The sequence below is a fragment of the Sorex fumeus genome, unplaced genomic scaffold (genome assembly GCF_029834395.1).
Source record: "Sorex fumeus unplaced genomic scaffold, SorFum_2.1 ptg000061l, whole genome shotgun sequence".
In the NCBI taxonomy this organism is placed as follows: Eukaryota; Metazoa; Chordata; class Mammalia; order Eulipotyphla; family Soricidae; genus Sorex; species Sorex fumeus.
In genome coordinates, this window is record NW_026606118.1 from 8236283 (window position 1) to 8263556 (window position 27274).

Below are 27274 nucleotides of genomic sequence, written 5' to 3' on the forward strand. Positions count from 1 at the left end.
GCCTATATATTTATCCAATCGTAACACTTTTTACAAATGCCATCACAATTACTCCATATATGATAAGGTAGTTGTGAAGGGGGGAATGATAAACTTAAAATTAAGTAGATAAAGGAGCATGCCTAGAAATTTCTTTGGAGTTCCCTTTTGAAAAGTGTGTTAAATACCAAAGAATGGCTTAATTTTCCAGTGTTATGATTTCAAGTAAACTTTTCAATGCTTTACTTCAAACGCTAAAATAATGATAACAAGGTGATTTATTGAGTGATAGCAATAAGTTCTTACTTTTGCGGTATCTTGAAAGGTTGCTTGGCTTTATAGATTTTTAGGGACACTGGTTTCAAGTATTTGTGTACTGTATAACAGCAAAAACAGATATATTAGGCCAGAAGAGAAAAAGATGTTCCCATCTAATTTGATCTACATCTCCTAAACTCAAGGCGACAATAATGTAGAGGTTTCCTTCACTTTAACTTATTATGCTCAGAGAATTACATCTTAGATACATCCAGCATAACAGGAAATGGTATAAATGTATCTTAGCTTATCAGTCTTCTTGTTTGCCCCCATAATACCATGGGTTTTGTTCCATCTTATTGCCTGTAATTGTCTACTTATTGCTTTATGCCCTCTCTTAAATTATAAACTCCTTGAGATGGTGATTGCATTTTCTTCTCATTAAATCTTTACATTTCTTTTGGAACCTTAATGCCTTGAATATAGTAGACATGCACTTTTCATTTGTGGGAAAAGAGAAAGAGAAGGAGATATTGAGAAATGATGGAAGGAAAAATAAAAGGAAGGAAGGAAGGAAGGAAGGAAGGAAGGAAGGAAGGAAGGGAGGGAGGGAGGGAGGGAGGGAGGGAGGGAGGGAGGGAGGGAGGGAAGAAGGAAGAAGGAAGTGAGGGAAAGGACAAAAGGAGGAGAGGGAGCAAAGAAGGAAGGTATGGAGGGGAGAGAAGAAGGAAAGGGAGAGAAGAGGAAAAATTCTGATGACTTCATAAACTAAGAAATTTGTAATCCTAGCAATGGCCGACATATAAAGGCCATAAAGATATTCGTACAGGTACTAATTCACCAAGAAAAGACACAGTGTATTGCTGTTATGGAATCTAGAAACAATTCTTCTGATTATAGTGTACTTGGAGTTACATTCAATTAATTGAATCAAGCATGAGATCAAACCAATCTTCTTGAATAATAATTTTAATTATCTTACTGATAACTTTAAACACTTAAGTAGATGTCTAGCATGGATTCAAAATTAAAATTCCCCTGAAGAGCTAGTATAGTGGGTAGGACACTTGCTTTGTGCACAGCTGACCTGGGTTTGACCCCTCGCAACTCATATACTTCCCCAGTACTACCAGGAGTGATCTCTGAGCACAGAGCCAGGAGTAAACCCTGAGCACTGAGTTGCCCCCCCCAAAAAAAAGCAAAAGAAGTTGTGAAACCACCCATTCATTCCTCTTTATTGAGCAAATTTTCAGAATTTTCCAGATATGCTCATCACTTTCCTTCCTCTTGAAATAATTACACTGTTCACAAGAGCCAAAACTTGAAAGTATAAAACAGACCCACATGAGTACACTAAGTACAAGCATCTAAAAATAAAGGTAATATTAGTCATCATTTAGTAACATTTATTATTTATAAATCAATGTGGTGCTATATGTGTATTATTTTACTTATTACTCACTGTACATTTAACTTCTCATTGAAATTCCCATTTTATAGCTGAAAAAATCTCAGTGAAAACAACTGAAAAACATGCCAAAATTATTGGCTAAAAGTTCGAACCAGCAGTCTTTCTGGCTCAAAGTTGTTTTATGAACTTATACGTTGTTTTTATCTACTTCCTCTGACTGCCTGTTAATATTTTGCTGTTGCTATAATTTGAGAATTTAAGCCCGGACCATACATATGTCAGGTTCTACACCCTGCTTACTATTGACTCATAGCCTTAGTTTCTCTCTTAATCTTTCAGTCATTTCACTGGTTGCAAACTATATGCCTGGAGCCACCCTTAGGCATGCCTAAACACTGATTTGTTTTGTTTTTAATTTGTCTCCATATTATTTAAAAATAGGGTGAGATGTCAGATGATTATATGGTGAAATAAAGTAACAATCAATTTTAAAGAATAGGGTTGTTTCGGATAAAATTATGTTCAGTGTTTCATGGAAGAGACAAAAGTTGAAAAGCAGGGCCTTTTTTGTGAGCTTAATGTTGTTTTTGTTCTCAGGTCACACTCTGTGATGCTGCTCTTGGCTCCTGACTGGGGGTCGCTCCCAGCAGTACGGAGCGGGGCTGGGGACTCCAGGCAGGCCTTCTCTATGCAGAACCTCTCTCTGGCCTGAAATGCCAGTTTTGAAATGCTGGCACGACTAGTTATTTATTTGAATAAATAAAAGAATTCATAACATTAAGGTAAAATCCTTACTTATTACCCCCTTATTTACTGCTTTACTTATGTATTAATGTGAATTTGTACAAGATGATGATATCTGCATAGAAGCAAGCAAGAGAATGAAATGGAAACTTCAGGCTGGAGTGATAGCACAGCGGGTAGGGCGTTTGCCTTGCACGCAGCCAACACGGCCGACCCGAGTTCGATTCCTCTGCCCCTCTCGGAGAGCCCGACAAGTTACCGAGAGTATTCGATATGCCAGACACAGTAACAACAAAGTCTCCAATGGAGACGTTACTGGGCCCGCTCGAGCAAATCGACGATCAACGGGAGGGCCTTTACTTTTACTTTACTTTACAGGTTTAGTTTTTTTTTTAATTTTTTAATTTTTATTAGTGAGACACCATGAGGTACAGTTGTAGACTTACAAATTTTTGTGCTTGGGTTTCAGTTATACAGTGATCGAGTACCCATCCCTCTACCAGTGCCCATTTTCCACCACCACGGGTCCCAGTATCCCTCCCACCCCCCATCCCCCCATCCCACCCTGCCTCTGTGGCAGGGCATTCCCTTTTGTTGTCTCTCTCCTTTTGGGTGTTGTGGTTTGCAAAAGAGGCATTGAGTGACAATCATGTTTGGTCTATAGTCTACTTTCAGCATGCTTCTCCCATCCTGGGAGGAACTTCCCAACACCCTTTATTTAGTGCTCCCTTCTCTATCTGAGATACCTTTCCCCCTAGCATGTGTGGCTGGCCTCTAAGCCATGGAGCAAAATTCCTGGTACTAATCTCGGCCATTCTTGGGTGTTAGTCTCCTATTTTGTTACTTTATGTTCCCCAGATGAATGCAATCTTTCTATGTCTATCCCTCTCTTTCTGACTCATTTCGTATTTTTTATTGAATCACTGTGAATTACAAAGTTAGAGTTGTTCATGATTGAATTTTGTGCATACCATGCTCCAACATCAAACCAATTCCTTTACCAGCACTGACTTCCTTCCACCAATGTTCCCAAATTCCCCTCCCCAGCCCTCACCTTCAACCACTGCTCACTGCCTCTATGGCAGGCACTTTTTCCTTTCTCACCCCCTGCCCCCCCTTTTTTCCTTTTAGGCACTTTGGTTTACAATACTCTTACTGATAGGGGAATCACACATAGCCCTTGTGACCTTTCAGCGTCCAACCCTTGTCTAGGGTGTCCACTTCCTTGACCATTGCCATAGTGATCCCTTCCTGACCTATTCCTCCTCCCCCCTATTGGGGAACTTCCTTCTGAAGATCAGTTCTTTGTTTCTATACCAAAGTGTATTTTTTGGTCTCCTATTGTACTTCTTTGTATCTCACATATAAGAGAGATTATCCTGTATCTGTTCATCTCACTCTGACTTTCTTCACTCAGCATGATAACTTTCCAGATCCCTCCACGTAGTAGAAAATCATCCAACTTCATCTTTTCTTATGACTGAAAATATTACATTATGTATGACAATTTCTTTATCTGATGATCTCTTCTTGAGCACCTGGTTTGTTTCCAGATTTTTGGCTACTGTGAATAGTATGAAATGGAAACTTTGTCTAGTAGTCTTCCCAGACCAACAGAAAGATCTGGAATGGCCAACTAGAATTCGTGAGGTACCGTCACCACCTTCCTGATCATTTCCTATGAAACAATTACAAGTTCTGTTCCTTTAACTTTGTATTGTGTGGCAAGGGGGTTGTTGTCATTTTTATTTTTGGCAGGACATATCTGGAGTTACGCAGGACTTACTCTTGGCTCTGAGTTCAAGAGTCACTCTTGGCATTATTTAGGGGATCGGAAGTGGTGCCAGGATCTAAACAGAGCTGGAGATACCCAAGGTAAGTGTCTTAATGACTGTTTTATCCCTCTGGTCCTTATTTCTTAAATGCTTGAATTCATTTTCTCCTCTCCACCTCAACCACCAAAACATTAATTAGTTCAGGACCTCACAATTTCTTCCAGGAATTAGTGCTCCCTAATCCACTTGACTTTTATACCCAGATCACTAATTTTGTGTCTAATATTCAGCTTTTCTGTCATGAACATTCAGGATAATGAAACCTGCCTCATGGGTTAGCATATGACTTCACTGAAAAGACAGAGCTCAGCGCATAGCACGGAGAAAGAACTTAAACATTAGCTTTGCCAGGGCCTTCCTTGAAGTTTTATAACCTAACGCCCTCATGTTTTCATCTCCTAAACAATAATAAGATTTAATCTTTTCAAAAATGCACATTTCATCAATTCACTCTGGTTCTTCAGAATTTTTCAGTGATGGGGCCTGAGAGATAGTACAGTGTGTACAAGCCATGCCAGGCACACAGATAGCCCCAGCTTGATCCCAGCATTTTATGGTCCCCTGGCATCAGAAGATTCAATTATGGGGGTCTCCCAGCACCACCTGGGTGTGTTCAGTAATCCTCAGAATTGCTGGTACAGAGAAGCATCACATAAACCCCCAGTCCAGTTGACCAAAAATTGCTGTGAGAAGTCCCTGGCCTCCTTAATAATACTTGGGAGAAGGTCTCCTCAATTTATTTTCATGTGATGTCTTATTGTCCCCAAGATGAATTCCAAAGTGCTCAGTTAGGTATTAGTTCCATGGGAAATATATTTGTTGATCGATTAACTTAATTTTTTTTAAATAATTAAGCTCCTCTGGTGTGCCTGAAACTATTCTAGAAGTATAGCAACAGATGATAACAAAATCTGGAGCTCAAGATAAAATTCTAGAAAAAGAGATAGGATTCAGACACGACCGTGGCCATGGTTCAGATTTCTGATTAAGAATATGAATTATGAGGGGGGAATGAGTCAAGAATGAAACTTTTGAAACCACCAACATTTAAATGGCAGTAAACAAATGAAGAAGCATCCGTGAAGGAAAGTGCAAAGGGAAAATTGAGAGAAATCAGATGGAATTAGTTGAGGCAAGCATTCAAGTCAAGGGCAGAGAAGGCTGGATGGGGGGAAGTGCTTAACATATAGATCTGGAGACTCTGCAATTAGAAAGAAACCTGTAATATTTGCCATGCATGGGTGGAAATATAACTGAAATAGCTTGAAAAGAGACAGGCAAGTGACAAAATGAAAGCAAGTTGCCTGTAGGTCTTTGAGGTGACATAGATCTTTCTATTTCCACTCTCCACTTCACAAAGCCAAGAGTTGAATTTCATTCAAAGGGAAGACTTTACTGAAATCCAGAAGATTTAAATCCTACCTTACATTGCTTCAAGTTATGTTAAAAAGTCAAGGCCAAAGAGCAGAAATTCTTTTATTAATATGAGATTAATACCCAAGAATAGCTGAGATCAGCACCAGGAGAATTACTCCATAACTTAGTGGCCAGTCGGGCATTCTAGAGGAAAGGGCAGCTCAGATAGAGAAGGGAGCACCAAATAAAGGGTGTTTGGAGGATCCTCCCAGGAGGGGAGATGCATGTCGAAAGTGGACTATGCACTGAACATGTTTGCCACTCAATGCCTCTTTTGCAGACCACAACACCCAAAAGGAGAGAGAGAACACAGGGGATTGCCCTGCCACAGAGGCAGGGGGGGATGGGGGATGGGGGGGGGGGGATATTATCCATGGTGGTGGAAAATGGGCACTGGTGGAGGGATGGGTATCTGATCATTGTATAATCAAACCCAAGCACAAAAAATTGTAAATCTACAACTGTACCTCATGGTGTTTCACTAATAAAAAAAAAATTTAAAAAAAAAAAAGAAATTCTTTTCTTTTTTTTTTTTTGTTTTGTTTTGTGCCCCACCTGCCAGTGCTCAGTGATTACTCCTGGCAGGCTTGAGAAACCGTTTGTGGTGCCAGAGGTTGAAAACGGTTTGGCCGTGTGCAATGCAAGCACTCTTCCTTCCCTCTGTACTATCTCTGCAACCTCAAGACCAGAAATTCTTATACAGTTGATTTTGGCATAAATGTGGCATTGATGCTTTTTATTTTCTTTCATTTATTTGTTTTTAATGTTACCCAATTTATTGTCATATATTATTCCAATTATTGTGGATTTGGGGTGACACCCAGTGGTGCTCAGTGCCCATATCTGTTGGGTCTTCACCTGGCACTGCTCCAGAGACCACATGTGGCTCCAGGATTTGAACCAGAATTGCAGCCACAGCTACATGCAAGGCAAGTATCTCAGCTTCTGTACTCTCTCTCTCTCTCTCTCTCTCTCTCTCTCTCTCTCTTCTCTCTCTCTCTCTGACTGCCCTACTCCTGTTTATCTTTTTAATTTTTTCCATGTTCCTCCCCTTTTTCAACAATTTTTGATTCACTTGTAGCAGTGCTTAGGGCTTACTCCTGACTCTGTGCTCGGGGAACCACAGGCAGTGCCAGGGATGGAACCAGAACCAGCCACACACAAGGCAAGCACCTTAACCCCCAGACTCTTACTGGCCCCTCCATACATTTTTTTTTCTTGTAGTATGGATTACTGAACCCAGTGCCTCACACATGTAAGACAAGTACTCTACCATGAGCTACATCCTGTCCCTTAATATGTACATCTGCACCAAACATATTGTCTTGCATATGTTAAAGCTGGGCTGGAGTGATAGCACAGTGGGTAGGGCGTTTGCCTTGCACCCAGCCAACATGGCCTACCCGAGTTCGATTCCTCCACCCCTCTCAGAGACCCTGGCAAGCTACCGAGAGTATCTCGCCAGCATGGCAAAGCCTGGCAAGCTACCTGTGACGTATTTGATATGCCAAACACAGTAACAACAAGTCTCATGTTGGAGACATTACTGGGCCCGCTCATTACTGGGCCCACTCGAGCAAATCTATGAACAATGGGAGGACAGCTATATAGTAACAGTGATACATTATTCCAAACCACTATATCATAAATGGGAATCTACAAACAATATAAAATATTGGCATGTGAATTTTTTAAACGATAAAAGATCTATACTTTGTATATATTCTTGTGAAGTTGGATTTCTTTATTCAACCTTATATTTGTTTTTCCCCATTTATTTATCTTTTAATTGAATCACAGTGATGTACGCATTTACAAAGTTGTTCATATTGTACTTCAGTCATATGTTGCAGCACCTGTCCTTTCACCAGTGTACTTTTCCCACCAACAATGGTCCCAGTTTCCCTCCCATCGTTCCATCCTCCTCCCACCCCATTCCTCCCACTGTAGCAAGCACTTTCTCCCTCTCCCTCTCTCTCTCCCTCCCCCTATCTTTCCTTTTGGGTCTTATGGTTTGCAAAACAGATAATGAAATAATTATCAGGTATATCCCTTTACCTATGCCTTTCACCTCCCCCCCCCCACACATACTCTTCTGGCAAACTTCCCACCGTTCTATACCTGTCTCCTTTTGATTCATTTCACTCAACATGATACTCTCCATGTCCATCAGTTCATAACTGATGCTTTTTCAAAGCTTCAAATGTGATTCTGATTTACAGCCAGGTTTGAGAACCACTGTCATAGATGGGAAGAAAGAAACCAAGCACAGGTTTTCAAAGTCACTGAAGAAAATCACAGTACTTGTTGCATCTGGAGATTTTCAGTGACTTGTTTGTTGCATGCACACTGCCCCGTGTTCAGGAGCTGAAGTGTATCATCTTCCTGTAGCCTTATAATATTAAAATGTCCTGTATAAAATATGCTTAAGTCATGGTCACCGTCACAGTCCTCCCATTGTTCATCGATTTGCTCGAGCGGGCCCAGTAACGTCTCCATTTTTTTGAGACTTGCTGTTACTGTGTTTGGCATATTGAATAGCTACGGGTAGCTTGCCAGGCTTTGCCGTGCAGATGAGATACTCTCAGTAGCTTTCCGGGCTCTCCCACAGGGGTGGAGGAATCGAACCTGGCTCAGCCGGACCAGCTGTGTGCAAGGCAAATGCCCTACCACAGTGCTATTGCTCCAGCCCCATGCTTAAGTATTAAAATGAAGACAAATAGTATATTACCTTTTATCCCCATTACACAGCTATGAAAAACAAGTCTCAGAAAAGTTACTATTTTAACCAAATTAACAAACTGATAAGAACAAATCCAAAATTCACAAGAACCAGGCTCAGTCTCCAGTTGACTATATGCCTGAGTCTACTGCCTCCCATTTAAAATCATCAGTTACACCAAAAAAGCACTGTGACTCACAACACAGAAAAATCAGACTATTCTTTCTCACGACTATGCAGACAAAAAAACTGGAAGTGAAAACTTCAATTACAAAAGTAAATTACAGATCTTACTAGAATATTCAGCATGTTGTTCATTTCCAAAGATATTTATATTGGGCTAACTATGTGCTGTGGACATTTTGTTACCAGATCTGGCACAATCCAGAACTTCACTTACTTCATGAGACAGACAATTAATTCTGCTTAAACTAACCCTGAACCTGAATGGCATCTCTATTCTACCTTTCCAAGTGACCCAAAACTGAGTGGCTATAATGACATAAGCCTAAATAATGATTTAGTAGCACAATTACCAAAAGTGCAAATTGTTTCCCTAAATTATCTGCATGATAAAAAATAAAAAGTCCCTAAATTTGCATCTAAGAGAAATTTGTCAATGGTTCAGGACAGGTGAGCAGAAGAGTTATTGCCCATTGCCCTAAATTGTGACACATTAAAAATAGAACAATTAAAATTCTCTACATTGCACAATCATGTACACATGTGCACACATGCACATACACACGTCATGCCTGTCCTCTACCAGCAGAGACATCTCAGTACAAGGAAGAGCTGAGAGTTGGCAGGATCTACTAAGACAACCACAGCATCGGAGTCTAGATAAACAATGGATACTGTTTTTAATTTGTAAGTGACAGGATGAAGAATATTGTGGATTTTCCCCACCAGACTGTAACAATATTAAGGTAAATCAAATTTTGCACCTCATTTATTTAACAATGTCGTTTTTCACTTGCTCTAAGGTTTTTCAGTCTCACTGAATACAAGACTAAGCAAATCTCCCAGAACTTATTTTTGAGCAGAAAAAAAAATGGTTAGCTCTTGAACACTTAATTATAATTGGCTACGCTTCTTTTCTTTTATTAAGTGATAATTTATGAAAGACTACTTCAAGATCATCGAAAATGCTGCCTTTGGAAAGACTGAAGCGAGGAAATATGTAATCACTATGTCATGTAATCAGAATATTTAATTAACGTGTAATCATAAAAGAAAATAATCTCATAGCTTTAGAGTCCCAGCATCAACAGGACTCTGCCTTAAACGCTATATGTGCTTTTAAAATGTTTTTTTAGTAGAGACGGCATATTTTCGAGTAAAATATTTGCTTCGTCATTATTTAATTGCAATAGAAAAATTTAAGCCACGGCTGAGAATTTAGGACTGAAAGAATCCTGCGTCTGGTTTTCAGATCAGTCCCACCCACTCACAGTGTCCTCACTTCCCACACAGCCCCTGTCACTCTCCGTCCCAAATATTCCACGAGTCACATCCTCCTCCACCCACCCGTGAATCCCCACTTTCTCGTGACTCTTGTGTTGCTATTTAAGATTATCCTCCCAAACCATGTCTCTGTAATTTTTGGGTTCTGGTTATATTTTTCCTATAGAGTCCTAAGAACACATAGAAATGCTGTCTCAGAAACTCACTAGGGAAGGTGTATGTGTAAATTTTATTTATCAAATCAGTGCTAAAACCCCAATCAAGAGAAGAATTGAATTAATGGTCATAAAAATTGAGGCTAGAGAGACAGTATAGTGGATAAGGCACCTACCTGGCATTGTCACCAACCCAGGTGAATTTCCCAGCACAGTATATGGTCCCCCATTTACTGTCAGAAGTAATTCTTGAGCACAGCCAGGGATTAGTCATGAGTACTGCCATGTGTGTCAGAGAAAGAGAGAGACAGAGAGAGACAGAAACAGAGAGAGATCATAAAGATAATACCCAGAATTTAAAAAGCAAGCATAACTCGGAATGAAGTCATTTGTGTGTGTATTTGTATATTCTCCTATTCATGACTATGAAGTGGTTTCGTTTGTTTGTTTGCTATTGAATCACTGAGGTACACAATTACAAAGCTTTTCTTGGTTGGGTTTCAGTCATACACTGTTCTGACACACGTCCCTCCACCAGTGTACATTTCCCACCACCAAAATCCCCAGTTTTCCTCCCACCATCCTCCACATCCTCCAACCTCACCTGCCTCTGTGGCAGACACGTCTCTCTCTCTCTGTCTGTCTCTGTCTCTCTGTCTCTGTCTCTGTCTCTTTGTGTCTCTGTCTTTCTTCTATCTCTGTCTCTCTCTGTCTCTCTCTCTCTCCCTCCCTCTCCCTCTCTCTCCTTTTTGGGCATTATGGTTTGCAATACAGGTATACTGAGAGATTACCAGAACATAAGGTGGTTAAACATCTCCTTGGATTCCTGGGTGGAGATTCCTTGAGGACAGGGCCCTAGGATTGCCAGATGATAGAGCATACAGGTGTTAGAAACAGCTACATATGACAGTTGATTTCCCAAATGGTTGGGAAATGATAATTAACATTCTTGCCCACAGGTTGGAAATTCCTTTCCCCTTATCTTTGATATTACTGGATATCAATATCCAAAGAAGTAATCATCCATATCAAGAGAGGGGTTCGGCAGGGTGATACCATTTCACCAAAACTCTTCAGTGCCACCCTCGAGAACATCATGCGACGACTAGAATGGGAAAACATGGGAGTGAAGATAGATGGTCGGCAACTACACCACCTCCGCTTTGCTGATGACATCGTTCTAATAACACCAAACATCAGCCAAGCGGCACAAATGCTTGCGGACTTTGACCGTGAGTGTGGAAAGGTCGGACTACAGCTGAATCTTAAGAAGACAATGTTTATGAGAAACAGCCTTGTTCCTGACGCTCCATTCGCTCTCAACGGAACCACCATCTCCGAATGCAACAGTTATATATACTTAGGTCGAGAAATCAACATGATGAATGACTTGGCACCTGAGTTACGCAGGAGGAAGAGAGCGGCTTGGAATGCCTTCAAGAGCATTGAAGAAATAACTAAAAGGACAAAGAACCTCCAGCTACGAGCACATCTCTTTGATTCCACTATTCTTCCTGCATTAACATATGCCTCAGAGACCTGGACCCTACGAAAACAGGATGAGAACACTATTCGGGTCTCTCAAAGAGGAATCGAAAGAACTATGCTTGGAATATCACAATTCACTCAAATGAGAGATAGAATCCGGAGTTCTGATCTTCGTCAACGCTCAAGAATCAGAGACGCTGTCTCATTTGCCAAGACATCAAAAATCAGATGGGCTGGACATGTAATGAGGTTTACAGACAACCGCTGGACTAGAGCCATTACTGATTGGATTCCACGAGACATCAAAAGATCACGTGGACGCCCACCTATAAGATGGTCAGACTTCTTTGTCAAGACCCTAAATGATCGGTTTGAGGCTCTACATGTTCCCAAAACGAACAGATACCATTGGGCTACGCTAGCACGCAACCGGGATGAATGGAGACGTTACTGGCACCCGCTCGAATAAATCGATGAATAACGGGGATTAAGTGATTAAGTGATTAAGTGATATCTTTGATAACTCTATAGAATCTGGCATTCCAATTTTCACCAAATGACTAAGAAAGGGAATATTGCCTTCTCGATGCATATTTCAAGTGAAAATTTCTTTTCTCTTTGTGCTGATTCATTTGCTTCCCTTCTCTTAGCACCATCCAGTTTCAAGTGACTAGTTTTCTAGAGAGTTCTTTGCCTCTTTTTAATGAATTTTTCGTACTTTCTTATATTAGGTATACAAATCCTGTCAGTTATACATGTTAATTTTATTCCTTGAATTTCACGTTAGCTCAAAAAATTAATTGTTATATCACGATCACGATCATACTGTTGTTCGTTGATTGCCTAGAGAAATCAACCAGTAATGTCTCCTTTGTTCTAGCCCTGAGGTTTTAAAAAGTGCCACATTCAAGGCTCTTTCAGGATTAGGAGAATGAGACCCATCGTTGTTACTGGTATTTGGCATATTGAGTACGACACGGGAAGTTTGTCAGACTCTGCCGTGCGGGCAGGATACTTTTGGTAGCCTGCCAGGTTCTATATTATAATATTAGAATATTACAATATTCTAATTATTATATAGATTAGAATATTACTATCAATACAGTCAGATTTATAAATCCTATGTTATAGAGTTGTGGGTTTATTCATTGCTTAAAAATTATTTTTCGATTTGCAACTGAAAATTGTGTCTTCTGTACTTTTTTTTTGATGTCTTGTTTTGGGGACACATTTATGGTGCTCATGAGCTATTTTGGGTACTATCCTCAGGGGTCATTCCTAGCAATGATGGGGAGTCATGTGCGGAACTAGAAATTAAACCAAGTTCAGCCACATGAAAGGCAAGAGTCTTATCTCCTGTACTATATCTCTCCAGCCCCTACTTTCTGCATTTTTTTCTAGTAGGTTTAATATCTTGTTTTTCACTTTCAGGCACTTAGTTCATACAATTTTTGTTTATATCTGATGGAAGATATCTAATTCTATTTTTCTCATATTTAAAGTTGTTTATCTTTTTTTCATGCATTATATAGTACATTTTCTGCCCATTGAACTGCAATGGCATCAGTAAGACAAGTCTGCTTCTAGGCATTATATATGTAATATACATATATAATGTACTATTATATATGTATATTACATATATAATGTATGTAATATATTATATATGTTACATATATAATCGCTGGAGCGATAGCACAGCGGGTAGGGCGTTTGCCTTGCACGCAGCCAACATGGCCGACCCGAGTTCGATTCCTCCGCCCCTCTCAGAGAGCCCGGCAAGCTACTGAGAGTATTTGATATGCCAGACACAGTAACAACAAAGTCTCCAATGGAGACGTTACTGGGCCCGCTCGAGCAAATCGATGATCAACGGGAGGGCCTTAATGTACTATTCAAATGTTCTTACTCCAAAACCACATCATTTTATATTGTTTCACACTACATCATATGTATATTTAATTTGTTTCAATTATTTTGAAAGAAAGAACAATTGTTCTTTCTTTGCTTGTGTCAATTCTTCTCATTTTTAATGTCCTAGATATTAGGAGAACTTCTTTTCATTTTAATTTTTCTCAAATTCAAAAAGGAGTCTTGTTTTTCTTGTTTTGTATTTTTTCGGTGAACATTGAACTTAAAGATTGATTTGGATAAAATTATATCATTATTACTATGATTTCTCATTCATTAAAAAAGGATACTTTTTTATCAATTCAAGCCCATTTCAACGTTCTTCAGTGAAGTTTTTGTCTCCATGAACTCTATCACTTCTTTAGATAAATTCTGTAGTAACTTTAGTAAATAGTAAATATTTAGTAAGTAAATAGTAGGTTTGCAAACAGTTTAGCAGGTATGGTAGTTTGTCATTTCGTTCAGTCATTTATGTAGCTGATCATTTCCTCTCTACTTTTCTCATCACAAGTCTATATATTGTGGTGCTATTAAAATTGTTTAAATTCAGGAGAAAAAATTTTACAAAATATTGCATGATTAGAACGAACATACTTGCCATATATTATTAATAGAAATGTTTTTAAATTTTAACATGAAGGTATGCTGTGACTTTGACAGATTTTCTTTAGTTTCCTTTATTTTTCTGCCAGAGAGATAATAAATATAAAAGGTTTAAGCACTTAATGTGATGGACCCTGGATTGATCCCCAGCACAGAGTCTCCGAAGCATGGCCAGGAGTTACTGCTGAACACAGAGTCAGGAGTAGTCCCAAGTGTGGCTGAAAAAACTAAAAAAAAAAATGAATTCAGTCTTCTTACTCCTAACTTAATAAACTCTTTATCATAAACGAATATTGACCTTTATAGAGTGACTTTTCTCCAGCTACGGAGATGATAACATAGATTTTTATCTGAATTTGCTAATGTAGTGAGTAAAATTCAGAGATTTTTTTCTAATCTCAAAGAAAAATTCCTTGCTTTCCTAAAATGAACACAGGGTTGGTCCTAATAAATTGATTAACCACCTTTATGTTACATTTGCTACTATATTTTCTGCAAGTTCTATATCAATTTGAAAACTGAATTTTAATTTTAATGCCTGTAATTTTAAAGTGTGATTATTAAGATTATCCTGGTATGTAATTATTTTTATAAGGTAGAGATCACTTCTATAGATCCCATAATTTTTAAAAATATTCTGACCTTATTGTCTTATTAACATTTTAGACAGGGTAGAATTTTTATTCTACTAATTCATTCCTTTGATAATTGGATTTTCTTATTTCTTCATAAACAAACTGCACTAATTCATGAGTTTTTTTTAAATTCTATATTTTAGCTATTTTTTCCAAAATTTTATAGACCTGTCCATGGTCTACTCATATTTAAAAATTCTCTAAGTGGGACTGGAGAGAGAGCAGAGAGGATAAAGAGATTTCTTTGAATGGCTCTGTTTTGATCTGTGGCATCACATATGGTCCCAAAGTACCACTAAGAGTGATCCTTGAGCACAAGGCCCGGACTTACTTATTAGTACTGCTGCCTATGACCCAAACATTATCCTACTCAATTTTCTATGCTGCTGAATTACTGGCTTTTTATTTTGCTTGTATCATTATTGTTATATAATTGTATGTAATTATTTAATAACTATTCTTCTCTTAACCCTGAATATTTTATTACTATTAACTCTTAAATCTCTCAGATTTCTCTACCTTTTCTAGAACTACTCATTATGTTGAATATTAGAGAGGATTATATTATATATAATCCCATGAGTCCCAGATTTGAAAATAATGGATTGACCCATTTTTATTCATTCCTAATCCTTATATTACCCTTATCTATGTTTTTCTACCCCTTCATTATTTTTAAGCAAATCTGTTATATCAGCGCATCAGTATGTATTTCAATATGTATCCCTAAAGATAGGAATTCTTAAAACAATAACCATAGCAACCTTTTTAACCCTCCCCCCTAAACTGACCTACTCTGTTCAATTTTTCTTACTATGTCATAGTTTTTGTAGTTTCATTTCCAATTAGTTTTTATCAATAAGTCTGCATTAAAATAATAAATGTATCTTATATTTAAAGTAAAGTATCTTATATTTATTTTTTTCTTCATGTTTTTGTACAAGTTAGCTCATTTTAATTTTATTTAGACCTCATAAAAAGTGTGAAAATGTTTCTTTCCTCTAGCATTTTTTCTTTTTTGTGTGTGATAGCCATTTTTATCAGTATGAAATAATTTCTTGAGTTTTTTTTTCTATTTTTCTAATGCTAAAAAATTATTAGCATCTTTTCATGTGCCTATTGGCCATTTCTATTTCTTTGGAGAAGTATCTGGCCATGTTTTAATTGTGTTGGTAAGAGTTTATTGTTGATCTTTATTAATTCTTTTGTATATTTTGGATATTGTTCTCTTGTCATACATATGTTATGCAAATAGTTTCTCCCAGTCTTATCATTTTCATGCATTTTCCTTTTCCTACATTTTTAGTTTGATAGTTTTCATACTTTGAATAAATTGAATTCAATTACAAAATAATTCATTGTCTAGAGTTTGCTAAATGAATTCAGAAATATCAATAATCTTCTACACCAATTTCCTGAAAATCAGTTTTTAGATCTAGAAACCCAATCATATAAAGGTTAACTATTTTGTTTAGCAAGAGTTTTCACAATGTTATCTACCATGAAGAGATTATAATGCCTGATTGCTTTCTCTCTGTGTCTCTCTCTGTCTCTGTCTCTGTCTCTGTCTCTCTCTCTGTCTCTCTCTCTCTCTCTCTCTCTCTCTCTCTCTGTTCTCACTAGTGATCAAACTTGAAATCCACTGAGTTGCCTTGATCTACTAAGTTGAAATGATGCTATGGCTAGTATTAAAGATTGTAAAACAATCACTTTAAGATTTTATTATTTCCTTTGCCAACATACTTCTGAAATTGGACTCTTAAAAAAGAACTTTCTCTTTATCAATTATTTGGTTACCCTGGGACAGTTCAAACAGAAAACTGGAATAAAAATGTAAAATTATTTATGCGTTCTCTTCATTTTGCAGTTTTCAAATAATGAGTTGGTATCCCAGCAGTTTCCAAAAATGACAAATGAGGTGCGATTTGGTCTTTTTCAGTATTCTTGTGAACTCCTGTTTTGTGAGCAGAGAATCCTTAGTGGCATATTTAAAATGGGAAGGAGAGAACAGCTGGCTCGAGAAAGAAATCTACTACTCTCTCTTTACCCACCTTCATCAGGGAAAAACTCCTGGGAGATTTAGGACCCATGAAATTCTGTGAAAAGTCAGCATGGTACTGATGCTCACAACCTGCCAACCCCCCACAACAGCCACCAAGCTGCCCCTGGACCCTGGGCTCTACTTATTCTGCATGTCATAGGGATGGTCCCAGGCACCTGATTTCTCCAGGAGTCATGGACTCAGCCTGGAAGAAGGAATTAATCTTTACAGGATAGAAATCAGGTCTGGGGGATTTTTTTGGCTTTCCCTCACAGAAAAGAATTTCAAGAGGAGACAAATAGTGAAGTAAAACAAGTTTACTGGGAAATAAAGGGAGAGAAGGGAAGAGGTGAGTTAAGATACATCATCAAGAGAGAATATGGGTAACTGTGTACCTCACGGTGATTCGATTAAGCATAAAAATAGAATGAGAGAACATGGACTCCTCCAGAAAGGAAAGAGTCAATGCACAGTCAGATGTGAAAGTATTAAAGTCGCCATGTCAACTGGGGAGATGAGAGTGGAATGCTCAAGGCGTCAATGAGAAAGCAGGCATCATGAGTCCTCTGCTGGTTTATATAGTTTCCCCAAACTGCCCACCCCTCACCCACCACTGTATTATGCTGAGGTTGCTAGGGTGATGACCAAAGGGAGAACTAGGAGAGGTTGATGGTCTCCTTTTGGTACTCTTTTCATGGCCTTTGTTCCAGACGTAGAGTCTGGCCTCCAGGGGTTCAGCCACTTCTCCTCTTGGGCTGGAATTTTACATCTCAATGGTTTTCCCAGGCACCTGAGCTGAGTTCTTAGTGTCAAAGGCCTCCATGTCTTCAGGCAATATGAATTTTTCTCGGAGGATAGATTTCTCTGACATTACCTGGGGACCCCTATCTTCCTGCCTACAACACGTGCATATAAAAATTATTTCATAGGATTTGATTTTGATTGCTTCGTAATTCGCCCTTAATTTATTTTGAAGGAGTGAAAACTCTTTAGCAATTTGGGGTTTCTAGACTTCTTGCCATATGTGACCTTTGATTCTTTCTTTGCTTTCTGGGGTGATGAAATACTCCAAATCCTTTTAAGCTTCTTGTTCATGCCTGAACCCTACTGTATCTCATCACAAAGAACCAAGAATGTTCATTGCCCATCACCCCTTAAGTTTCTTTTCAATTATCCTAGACCCATTTTATGGACTGTCACTGTCACTGTCCTCCCGTTGTACATTGATTTGCTTGAGCGGGCCCAGTAACGTCTCCATTGTGACACTTGTTACTGTGTTTGGCATATCAAATACATCACGGGTAGCTTGCCAGGCTTTGCCATGCGGGCGAGATACTCTCGGTGCTGGAAAGTAATCTTTTGGATATATATACATTAAGGCTTAATTCTGATGCTTAAAGGTCAAATCCATAATTTCAGTTTAGTTTTATTGATCTCACATCTGTCATTTTTCTCTACATTGAAACATTGATTCCCAATGACAACGATATAAATACTCATTCTCTTTCTCCTTCATGCACACAATAGTTCTCAGAATAATATTACCACTAAGAGAATGTCTTAGATCTTTCTGAGCCTAAGTATGTTCTTTAAAATGTCATGAAATTACTTTACAAAAATAGCTTAGAATAATTTCTTTCTGTATAGGTATTGTTCTTTTATTCCTAATAATTTGGATGGAAATTGTTCCATTTATTATCTGTGGGCTGTTTTACTTCGTACTGAATCTTGTAAGGATTCCAATTTCTATCTGTGTGGTCATAACTCAGTCTTCACCCCATTTGAGAGATTTACTTTCCCTGGGATATTTTCCAGAGCCTCTATCAAGACCCAAGAAGTCCCATTGGTCAGGAACCATTTTTATCTCACTCATGGCTCCACCTTTCCATACAGGTTCCAACACTCAAGGTGACTTTTTCCATCCATAGTATGGTGTCTTGTTTAACAAGAATCAGAAATGGCTTACAACAATGCAATTTCTGTACTGTCTGAAGTTTCCATTTCTAATGAAAAGGAGGGTCAAAGGATGTGGAGTCTGCCTTTGGCAGAGATCCTGGTGTCCTCCGAGGAGGAAGATGACATCCTCTCCAACCTGGGGACCCCTATCTTCCTGCCTGGAACATGTAAATTTATTTCATAGGATTTTATTTTGATTGCTTCGTAATTCGCCCTTAATTACTCTGACAGGTCAGAGGTACACTTTCACCCTGAAACACAGTCTCATACCACTGCTCTCTGTATCCTCTTCACTGGACCTCCCAGAAGTTTCTCACTTTTCATCATACACCTGGTTATGCATTTCTTTTGAAACAACTAATCTAGGTACTGTGATTTACATTACTGTTAACATTGAAGTAATGCAAATCTGCTACACCATACCCACCACCAGATCATAAGGATCTCTTCACCACCATCTCTAGATGCCCCCCAACCTTCTCACTTGGTAAATTCAGTCCCATAGGTGTCTACCCAGTATCTGTTATCATGAGTCATTATCTATTCCTTTATCATTTCTTTATACTTCAGAGGTCACTAAGTATTTGTCCTTACTCCCTCAAGTCATTTCTCTCAGCCTAAGACCCTCAATTCCATTCATGTTGTAACAAATTACAGGATTTCATATTTTCTTATAGCTGAATCATATTCCATTTGCATATATACCATGATTTCTTTATCTATTACTCTTGGGCACTTGTGTTGTTTCCAGGTTTTGACGATTTTGAATAGTACTCTAACTTAAGTACAAAGAAGGCAAAATTTTTTAAATTGAATCATTGTGAGATACACGGCTGTAAGGTTGTTCATTATTGCGTTTCAGTCATACAATGCTCCAACACCCATCCCTTCATCAATGTACATTTCCCATCACCAATGTCCCCTGTTTCCCTTCTGCAATTCCAACCCCGACACACACACACACACACACACACACACACACACTTAATCTGCCTCTATGTAAGGTACTTTTTTCTCTCTGACTCTCCCTGACTCTCCCTGACTCTCCCTGTCTCTCCCTATCTCTCTCTCTCTCTCTCTCTCTCTCTCTCTCTCTCTCTCTCTCTCTCTCTCTCTCTCTTCCCCCCTCACAAATATTTTACCAAGTTTATGTTTTTTTGTGTTCTTGGAATAGATGGCAAAAGAGTGGAATCACTAAAAGCTCTATTCTTAATATTCTGAGAAGTATTTAAACTATTTTCCACACAGAATGATATTTCCAGCAATATAGGCAAGGGTGGGTTCCTTTTGTACCACATCCCTGCTGGCAGTAATTGTTCCCCATCTTTTTTATTTATGCCATTCTAATTGATTTGAAATAATATCTATTGTCATTTTTGTCTGCATTTTCTTAATAAGTACTGAATAAAACATTTTTGTATACCTATTGGCTATCTGTCTGTCTTCTTTAAGGAAGTATTTATTGGGCAAATTTCCCTTTTTTGATGGGATTGTTTCATTTTTTACTGCAAAGTTTTATAAATGTTTTGTAAATATTAAATATTAGTTCTTTATCAGATGTGGGATGAAGCAACAATTTCTCCTAGCCAGTGGGTTCGCTTAATTCTAGTCATGGTTTCTTTCACAGTGCAAGGCCTTCTGTAGTTGGATAGAGTCCCATTTCCTTATTTTTGCTTCTGTTTCTTACCCAATGGCACTAAGTCATTGAAGATGCCTCTGAAGTGATTATCATAGAGAGTATTACTAATATTTTCCTCAGTGCATTTTATGAATTCGGGTTTAATAATGAGGTGTTTGAATCATTTGTATTAACTTTTAAGTGAGTGTGAGATAGAGATCCAGGTTTCTTTTCCCAATGAGGTTAACCTGTTTTCCCAGTACCATTTTTTAAAGGAGTTTTTTCTTCACATTATGCATGTAGGTTCTTTGTTGAAGATTAATTATCCGTATATCTGAGAGTTTGTCACTGAGCACTCAATTCTCTTCCAAGAGTTTGCCTTTATTTCAGCACCACGCAGTTTTGATTTCTCTAGCTTTACAGGATAATTTAACATTGAACAAATAAAAGGATAAAAAGAATGTTCTTTATTCTCAGCATTTGTTTCATGCCCCTAAGTTCCATGGGAATTCTTATGGAGACTGCATTGAATTTGCATAGTGCATTGGATAGGATGATCATTTTAATAATGTTAATTTTTCCAATCTATCCTCTCGGAGAGCCCGGCAAGCTACCGAGAGTATCTCACCCAAACGGCAAAGCCTGACAAGCTCCCCGTGATGTATTCGATATGCCAAACACAGTAACAACAAGTCTCACAATGGAGACGTTACTGGGCCCGCTCGAACAAATCGATGAACAACGGGAGGACAGTGCTACAGTGCTAGGAACAAGGAATATGTCTTCATTTCTATAGATCAACTTTCATTTCTTTTAACAATGCTTTATAATTTCCTTTGTATAAGCCTTTTACCTCCTTTCATATATCAACCCAGACACTTGTTTAAGAGGCACAGTTTTGACTGGAATTGTTTTTTTAATTCCTTTCTCTTATAGTTTGTTGTTTGCATATAAAAGCATAATAGATTTCTACATATTGATTTTGCATCTTGACACTTTACAGCTTAGGTTTATTGTTTCTAGGAGTTTTTTGGTGGTGTCTTTCAGGTTACCTATGTATTACAAATAATGATAGATTGACTTCCTTTTTTCAATTTGAATCACTTTAGTATTTCTTTCTTGTCTTATTGTTATAGCAAGGGCTCCCAATATTTTGTTAAATCATAGCAGTAAAAGTGGACATTCCTGTTTTATGTCCGACCTTAGAAGAAAAGCTTTGTTTTTTTGCCAATGAGTATGATGTTAGCTATTGGTTTGTCATATATGGCCTTTACTGTATTGAGAAAAATTCCTTCAGTTCTCATTTTCTTTTGAGAGTTTTTATCAGTTGGGATTGGATCTTGTCAAATGCTCTCTCTGTCCATATGATTTTATATCTTTTTTATATATTAATGTAGTATATTACATTTATTTGCACATCTTGAACTGTCCTTGTATCCCTGAAAAAATTCTCATTTAATCAGAGTCTCCTGCCCCCGCGCCTGGCTGTTCTCGCCGGGGACCCCTTGGAGGGGAGCAGGTTGAGTTTTCCTCCTCGCCCTGACCAGGGCTCCGGCAGCCGAAGACCTCCAGAACCAGCCAGAACCATGCTGAGACCACTCTCTGCACACATGAAGGTACCAGCTGAGGAACAAAGGCATGCGGGTCCCTGACTGAGATCTCCAAGGCTATTCGGATCGGGGCTGAGCATCCTCCACCCAGATCCTCCAAATTCCAGTAGGCAGGGGTCACACCCACCAACTGGCCCCCTGGCGCCATATAATCCCATCAACGGCCAAGACTCAGAGACTATAAAACCCAGCTCCCAGACATCTTATTATCTCATTCCTACTTTGGACAAACTGGCAGGCTACCGAATGTAAACTGCCCACACAGCAGAGTCTGGCAAACTCTCCGTGGCGTACCCAATATGCCAATTACCAGTAACAATGATGGGTCTCATTCTCCTAAAGAGCCTTGAATATGGCACTTTCTTAAAAATCTCAGGGCTAGGATGAAGGAGACGTTACTGGGGCCTGCTCGAAGCAATTGACGAATAACAGGATGGTCGTGATCGTGATCGTGAATCAGAATGTATGATCCTTTTGTTGTATTTTGATGTATTGTTGAATTCAGTTCTCTAAGAATTTTTGGAATATCTTTGTATCTATGTTTATCGAGGCCATTGGTCAACAATTTTTTCAGTGATGTCTCTGTGAGGTCTAATGCTTTTGGTATTAGCCTCATAAAAAGTGTTAGGGAAAATTCCTGCTTCTGAAGCTTTCTGGAAGGGCCTGATAAGGAAAATAAATAGTCTTCTTTGAAGGTTTGAAAAAAATTATCAATCAGTCCATTTAGCCCAGGTTTTTGTTTTGAGGGAGACGTTTGATTGCTGTTTTAATTTTTGTGTTAATAATTAGCCTGTTCAGGTGTTCTGCTTCCTCCTGTTTGTCTTGGGAATTTATTAGATTGCAAAATTTATCCATTTAATCTAGGTTCTCCAGTTTTCTGGCATAAGATATCTTGCAGAACATTTTGAAATTCTGTGGTATCTATTGGTTATGCATATCTTAATATTTAAAAATAATTGGGGGCACTTTTATAAGTAAGTAGGAAGTATCGGGGGTCCCGAATCTAGACAGGCAACAATTCTGGCCATAAATCTCAGAAATCAAGTTCATACAGATAAGTTCATACAAAACAGAAAATTTGGGTGAAATTTGAATGTTTTTCTCATTCAGATATTTGTTCACTTGCAATCACCTTTATAATCTAAGCAATCTATATTTTCATGTTGACATATATCCAGTTTAATCGAAGGTCCTTGTTTCAAAAGAATATTTTTCTTCTTAGTATTTAATCCAAGTCTAGTGTGACTTTGGCCTTGTGGCTGATAGTCACCTCTTTGTCAACAATAGGGATACTTTTTACTTTCTAGATCATGTGGCTTTAGCTGATATGTGAGTCCAGTAAAGCTATTCCATTGCATGTTCATCTGACACTACCTCAGAGTGTTATTTCTCCCAGTTTATCCTTCAGTCAGTTGCTCTGAAGAAGAAACCTAGTCTTCTCACTTTTTCACCCCCAAACTTCTTGAGTGTTTGATTTTTTAAAACAGAAATGTTTATTAGTTTATGATTATTTTCACTTTTTATTAAGGCACTATGATTTACAATGTTTTACATAATTGAGATTCAGGTATACAATGTTCCAGCACCAATCCCATCCTTGGTGTCAACTTCCCTCCACCAAGGTCTCCGGATTTCCTCCCACCCGCAACATCTGCCTCCTTGACAAATGCATTTCTTTAAATTTGGCTGACGTAGTTTGGAGCTCATGTTTTCAGTATTATTGATTCTGTCGTTTGGATATAGAGCTATACCACCCTTTTAGTCCACCAATATACCTGAGGCCCTTGTCCATCTGCCTCTTTTAGCATTATGACATTATCACTAAATTTCTTTACTTCCCTTACCTTCTCCTTCCTATTCTCTGGGATCAAGGGTCATGTATGCAGCCCCCTCCGCCATTAACAACTTGCATTCCCTCCTTCAATTATTCTATATACCACAGATAAGTGAGGTCATCCTGTGTTCGTCCGTCTTCTGATTTACTTAAGTTAACATGATAGCTTTCAGTCCCATCCAAGTTGCAACAAGCTGCATGATTTTGTCATTCCTTGCAGCTGCATAATATTCCGTTGTGTATATATACCGTTATCCATTATCCATTCATTATCCACTCATCTGCATTGAACACCTAGATTGATAATCAGCACTTTCTTTTCTATGTATTAAACATCTCATTTTTCAATTTTTAAGAGTCAGTTTAAAGCTAAATTTATTCCCTAACAATCTTATTTGTTAGCTAAGAAGAGCAAACTTTTACAAATATAATATTTTAAATAAATCATAATTTATTAGCTATGCAAATATAGCAAACACATTTAGATACATAGTTAGAGACTAATTACAGTTCAGAAAGGTTAGAAACTGTAATATTATTTCTTAGCTTGGCTAATATAATATTATAATTGGGGTTGCTTTGATCATGTGGAATGTCAGAGACAATAATTTCTCAAGCTTGACTGATTTTGAAATTCGATATTGAGAGTGTTAGCAGCTTCATATAAAATATGATGCTGTCCACAAATTAAAGGAAATTATTTTTGTCGCCATCAGTTATACTAATTTAATTAGGGGTATATTCAGCTTTATTTTTCATTTAAAAGTGAAAGCAGAAGAGTGGTTGATAAAGATCCTTAAAAAGAGAGAAAAACTACTTTGATATTTTCATTCCTTAGGGAGGAAGTGTTACTTTCTTGAATCTTATTCTCTCCTGTGTTGTAAAAATGTTTAAGGCTTTCTAATTTCTGGAGTTCCAGGGACTTGATTGTTTGTCCCAGACTGTCTGTCCTTAAAAAATATTCTCCTGAGCTCTCTACTGTTCTATTGCCAGAGGCTTCCACTTTGCCTTATGGACTTCTGGTCATTCCTTGCAGCCTACTCTCGCCCGGGAAGCAGGGGTCAACTTCTGATACGACAACCAGAACCCTGTGCCCCTGTGTTTCCTTTTTTCACAGGACTTCTCACTCTCACAGTGACCCTCTAAACCAAGGGTCTATTAGAACTTTCCCCTTAACAGATGTACTTTCTTTGCCCTGGCTGGACAGTGGCTCAAGTCTCAGTTCTTGTTTTTTATTTAAATTCCTAATTTTCAAATGGTAAATTTCAGGCCAGCATTATCCTGGGGACCCCTGAGCAGCATCAGTGGAGCATTGAACTGGCCGAACTGAGTGACTAAGTATTGCCAGGATGGGCCCCAGGGATCCCAAAGTGTTCCTTAGAAGAAGCCAAATATTTACATTAAGATAAATAATAGATGCATTCATCTGGGGAACATAAAGCAACGAAACGGGAGACTAACACCCAGGAATGACTGAGATTAGCACCAGGAATTTTGCTTCATGACTTGAAGGCCAGCCACATATGCTAGGTGAAAAGGAAGCTCAGAAAGAGAAGAGAGCACCAAATAAAGGGTGTTGTGAGACCCTCTCAGGGTGGGAGAAGCATGCTAAAAGTAGTCTATAGACTAAACATGATTGCCACTCAAGGCCTCTCTTGCAAAACACAGTACCCAAAAGAAGAGAGAGAGAACAAGGGGGAATGCCCTGTCACAGAGGCAGGGTGAGACGGGGGGGGGGGGGGGAGGGGGAGGGGGGGATGGGAGGTGGGAGGGATGCTGGGACCCGTGGTGGTGGAGGATGGGCACTGGTGGAGGGATGGGTACTTGATCATTGTATAACTGAAACCCAAGCACAAAAGTTTATAAGTCTATAACTGTACCTCATGGTGTTTCACTAATAAAAAAATTTTTTTTAAGATAAATAATAGAGACTCGTACTTAAATCTCGAAAGAGATCAACTAGCCAGGAAAAATTCTCGGATATACCAGTCCAGAGCTGAGACTTTGAGGGTGATCCGGGGAGAGGAGATGTTCCCACCCTTCCAAAGCCCCAAACTGCCACATTCACCCCTAACAGCTGATGCCGTACCTAAGGCCAGAACCCACCGCCTCACTGATGAGCTCCACAGAGATGCTGAACTGTCAAAAACTTCAGGTGCACAGTTGGGGGAATGGGGGGTGTTGCCTGAAAACTCCAGGCCTTCTCTGAAACACACCCCTTACTTCTTCCTTAATTTCTGCCACCCTCCTTACTTCTGGAAGCCCTGGAAGCCACCCACATTCCACTGCAACTGCCATGTAAGCTCAGTGCCCAGTTAAATATTCTGGATTTTCTGCAGCAACATCTCCAAAGCCTGCAGTCCTAACATCCAGCAGGAGGACGCCAGGTTGGATGGGAATGTGATGGAGAAGCCAACTACACTCAATTAACAAAAGCATCAATACAGAAGGCCCAGCTAGCAGCAACTGCTCAGTAAAGCCTCCAACAAGGGCTGAATGTCTTCATGATGAGATACAAAAATTTTCACAGACTAAAGTTTGTAAGTCTACAACTGTACCTCACGGTGTTTCACTAATAAAAAAAAAAATTCTTTCTAAAAAATAAAATTAAATTAAAAAGAAGGCGATTTTTGTGGCTATCTCTCTCTTGGCGTTCCTCGCACATTCATGGAGGTGCTGAACCAGTCGATCGTATTCCTCGTCAATGTTGTCAACAATGGCATCTTCCCATGTTGCCGCAATAGTACCAAAGAGTTCCCAGTTGGTGGTCATTCTGGGAGTTCTCTTTTTGAACTTTGCAGCCCTTTCTCCCTGCTCTGTGAAGTAGAATTTTGCACGAAGGAGACGGTGGTCCGATCCCGTTCGAAATTTTGGGACAACAGCGACATCCGTCAGGCAAAACCGTCGATTGAATATGATGTGGTCTATTTCGTTGTGGAATCGTCCACCGGGAGACTCCCATGTCCATCGTTTAGATTCTGCCTTCTGGAACTGTGAGTTACCATGAATGGTCTTGGTCGACATGATGAACTCAGACAGTCTCTCACCCTGTTCGTTCCATTCTAGGCCATGGGTCCCGATGTGAAGTTCTTCAGCTGATCTTCTCGGTCCTATCTTGCATTAAAATCACCCACAATGACCTTGTAGAAGGTGTGGTCTTCTTTATAGAACTTCTCTAGCTCCATGTAGAACTTCTCGATTTCTCTTTCATCATAATGAGATGTTGGTGCGTAGACAACGAAGATAGAAACTGCAGGCAGTGAGCCACATCTATTCAAATGTAAACGTCCGATTCGGGTTGTTAGGCATTCGAATGAATCAATGATATGGATGCGGTCATTGAAGCCCTAGCCAATCAGGGCATTCAAGCCCAATACATCAGGATCTTCCGTGAGCTGTATTGCGGATTCACTACCAGGATCTCACCATTCTACAAAGAAGTGATCGTTGATGTCAAGAGAGGGGTGCGGCAGGGTGATACCATTTCACCGAAACTCTTCAGTGCCACCCTCGAGAACATCATGCGATGACTGGAATGGGAAGGAATGGGAGTGAAGATAGATGGTCAGCAACTGCACCACCTCCGCTTTG